This window comes from Aplysia californica, unplaced genomic scaffold (genome assembly GCF_000002075.1).
Source record: "Aplysia californica isolate F4 #8 unplaced genomic scaffold, AplCal3.0 scaffold00174, whole genome shotgun sequence".
In the NCBI taxonomy this organism is placed as follows: domain Eukaryota; kingdom Metazoa; phylum Mollusca; class Gastropoda; order Aplysiida; family Aplysiidae; genus Aplysia; species Aplysia californica.
In genome coordinates, this window is record NW_004797444.1 from 143,581 (window position 1) to 147,799 (window position 4,219).

Sequence of the window (4,219 nt, forward strand, 5' to 3'; positions counted from 1 at the left end):
TGCTGGGTGTATATTATAATATATCATAGCGCGCTTTGATTTATCTAATTGGGAACGTCAAAAAACAATTAAAGGTTTTCTTTTTGTGCGTGTGTGTCTGTGTGTGTGTGAAGACAGGAAGGAAACAGACTTTTGGCGTGTTTGTTTATTGTTGTCTGGAGCTGATAGGTTCGTGAAACACAAGGAAGAAAAGATGATAAAACAAAACAAAAATGAAAAAGACGTCAGAAAAAAGAGAAGAAGAATGAAGCGGGAGTTTGATGGCAGGCACGGGGGGACGATAGAGTTTGGGGTGCTTGGGCGAGGTAGAGGGGATGGGGTGGGAGGAAGGGGAGGAGGGAGAAGGAGGAGGAGGAGGAGAGGAGGGTTTGGCAAGGATGATAATGGAGAAAGAAAGAAGATAAACGAGAGAGAGAGAGAGAGAGAGAGAGAGAGAGAGAGAGAGAGGAGGGAAGAGAGAAACAGACAGACAGACAGACAGAGAGACAGAGATACTAAAAACCACCACCACCAACCTTTTGTACTTCTCCAATCAACGCCGAGGAATCCTCATCGTGTCCCAAATGTGTCCCCACGCCTCACACCAAGATGACAGGCACAAAAACCATCAAACAAAACTTCCTTGTGGATCCAACAACGACCTCCTCCTTCTCCTCCTCCTTCTGTTACACAATCGCAAGACTGGCCCCAGAATTATACCAGCAGTATCACAGAGCGCCGAGACATTACAGGGGGGACAACACACAGAGATATTATTATAAAGCTATACAGGCAAATTTTTTGGGGGAAAAAAGACCGAAATAGTGGTGACAAATCAGGCGGCACGGTCAGTATCTCGAGCGAAGCTGCGTCTCGTTTCTACGCTCAGCCAGACGCCTGTCACTGTCAGAAGCGCTGCATGACGCCACTTCTACCTCAGAATGGGACTCGAGTGGACAAGCCCCTACAGCTTTTATACCCTGTCTCTACGTCGGTCCCATCTTGAGGTTCGTTTTGATGAGATGTGCGATCTATCTGATTCTCCCTCCCATCCTCTACCACTCCCTCGTCCCCCACTCTCCCTCTGTCTCCTTCCCTCGAACCTTGATTTGCTTTGCGCATAGCATTTGACGAGTATCCTTTTGGTGGTGGTGGAAGGGGTGTGGAAAGGGATAAGGGAAGGAGAGGATAATTATTATGTGTATACGTTAGGTTTTTTGTGCGTGAGTGTATATTTGGGTGAGAATGTAGTTGGAAAGTGTGTGTTTGTGTGTGTTTGTGTGTATGTTTGTGTGTGTATGTGTGTGCGTGTTTGTATGCGTGTGTTTGGGGGGGGGGGGTGCATGTGTGAGTGTTGGTGTGAAAATGCGTGTGTATGGGAGCGTGCATGTGTGTGTTTGTGGGGACAAGAGAAAGGGAGAAAGAAAGAGAGAGAGAGAGAGATATATATATATATATATAGAGAGAGAGAGAGAGAGAGAGAGAGAGAAAGGGAAAAAGAAGAAAGAAAAAAAAGAGAGAGAGAAAGACGAAATGGAAAAAGAAAGAAAGAAAAAGAGAGATAGAGATGTGCGATTGTTGTCTTCCAATGTATGCGCACATTAGTGTCTGTCTGCACGTCAGTCAGCCCGTTTGAGTGTGAACTTGGGGTTGCAATAGGGGGGAAGGGGGGATTGGTGGCGCTACACACCTGCGTCGTCGCTTCTGTCATATCCTGGGCTTTTTTTTTTACAAACTAGGGTTCTTAGTTGTTCCAAATCTTAATTGATGCATTTACGTTGCTATGTTCCTTCTGTATAATCGTTGACTTGGCGACCTTGTTTTAATTACAGCTGGATTTTCCTAACTACAATAGATAAATACGTTTTGATTTTTATTTATTGTATTCTATCCGTATTGTTTCGGTTCTCCTTTCTTGTTTGTCACCCTCGCTTCTTCTATTCCATTACATCTCCATCTACTTTGATTGTAGAGTACCGTACAGAAGCACCACCTTCAGTAACCCTCAATTCTTCAAAGAAACCACATTTTTATTGCTTCTATTTTGTTTTCACTTTGTTAATTTTGCAGCTTTCACAGATGTACAGAAGAGCTCACCACACATAACCTACTTGAAATAACCCTTAATTTTAAAGTAGTCATTGAGATATTTCTGTTTTTCAGAATTGGACTCATTTTATAGAAGCTATCTAAACTATTACCATTCTCCGTTTTATTTCCGTGGAACATAAATTGGCTTTTGATGTACCAGTGATGATATATCCAAGACATTTAAATTGTTGAACTTGTTCGATCTTTTCATGACATATTATAAACATCAATTACAACATGACCCATTTATATTTGCCTATTCGCGTTGTCTCAATATACACATATTGAGGCGAACCTCTATCCGTAACACCGACGCCCTTCACCATTAGCATCCAATTAATTCACTGTTTCTAAAATCAGGCAGCTGGACATCAGTTGACTTGTGATGACGAGGTGGATTCCGTTCAAATTCCCCTCTCTCACTCATTGTCGTTTACAGACCGTTTCATTGTTGCACGCCGGGTTTACGGCCATCAGTGATTCGGTGGCGATGGGACCTGCTCCGCACAACATCCCGCCAACTGGCGTCCTCCGCCTTCGCCTTGAAATATTTCAAACAGCCCACTTTGGTCTCGACTTTGAACACGTCTCGGTCCTTTTTCTCACACTCGTGCAGTGAAACAGGAAGAACGAGAAAAGTTTGGGTTTTTGTGCTTATACGCATGAAGTTGAGTCCCATGTGGGTTGGAGGTCGATAAATGTAAGAAGAGTTTTGAACTCAGGAATCAGGATTATGTGGCCTCCGAGTTGTGACGGGCAGGTCACGACAGACCGTGGGATAAGAAATAATCTGATGCCCGGAGACTTGTTTGGTAAGAAAGTCCTGGGCGTTCGAAAAATTATTTTGTAGTGTGACACAGTATAGTATGGTATGGTATGGGATGGTATGGGATGGTATGGTATGGTATGATATGGCATGGTATGGTGTGGTATGGTATGGTATAGTATGGTATGATACGGTATGGTATGGTATGATATGGTGTGGTACGGTATGGTTTTCAACACTGTGCGTATTGTTATTCAATAGTTGTAACCTCCTATATTAACTTAAGTCTCCGGTAGACCCAAACCATGATGACGGAAAGTTTCGGCTTTAACAAAAGTTCCTACAGAGATTTGAACCGCCGTCATCCTCTCTGGAATCTAAATTGATAATAATGACAACAAGTGCATTTATATAGCGCATATCCAAGTTCTACAGCATACTATAAAACAAATGCTTTACAACTATTATTATCCAAGCAGACCGCAGAACACTCAGAAACATTCTCGGCTTCCCAGAAGCATAGAGTCCAAGCTGCGGATTCACACGCTCACACACTAACAAATTCACAAGATATTTCACTGTCTATAGCCGGGTACCCATTTCCATTTGGGTGATATGAGGAAATTCCGTGTAAAGTGACTTTCCCAAGGATAAAACGTCTTGCCCCAGGTGGGATTCAAACCCATGACCTTACGGTTGCAAATCCGAGGGTCTATTCACTAGCTAGCGCATCCATTATAATTTACCTCAATAACGCTAAATGTCGATTTGTGTATTTCCCATGTTAATAAACAACTCTGGACTCTGGCATTCGGGATTCCTAAAGTTTAGACAAGTTTTAATTAATTAAAGAAGCTCTAAATGAAATTAGAGCTGATTGAACGAGTTTTTCTTTTTTTTTCTAGTTGACATGAATCAGCAACTGGGATGCAACAAACATTCAACTGTGAAAAGGGGAACCATGAAATAATCTGTGTGAACGGCACACGGTTCGGCTTCGGGTTATAGTCAAAATCCCTTTATCCAGCTCTTAAATTTTTATCATAGAACTGGACTGGTATTAGAAAGCAATGAAAGATCCCTTTAAAATGACACCTGGTGATTCTGCGAGAGCGGAAAGCGTGCGTCCCCAACATCACGCAGACCCCCGACAGTATCCTTTGGGATTCACAAGTTCAAAGATGTGGAGTTTAACGCCTTACGAGATACTAATTATTTACGTCTGTTTGAAGCTGGAATGTTTTATCCCCATCAGAACACATAGCTGAGAGAAAAAGTATGTCAAGAAGGAGAAAAAAAAACTTCTTACCGTCTGGCCTGCGGCCTGCTCGAATGAGAGTCTTGCATTCATTCCGCGACTGAACTACGTTCATCGACCAACCG

The 4,219-nt window shown here is 42.7% G+C and overlaps 1 protein-coding gene across 1 annotated transcript in view; it reads right to left on the reverse strand.

Annotated features, from left to right (window-relative positions):
* The window catches only part of LOC101856893, a 31,773-nt gene extending 30,492 nt beyond the window's left edge, over positions 1-1,281 (reverse strand). The window contains exon 1 of the mRNA XM_035969716.1: positions 516-1,281. The gene's annotated coding sequence lies outside the window, so the exon portion shown is untranslated. The remainder of the gene's footprint in view (positions 1-515) is intronic.
* Positions 1,282-4,219: the final 2,938 nt, after the last annotated feature.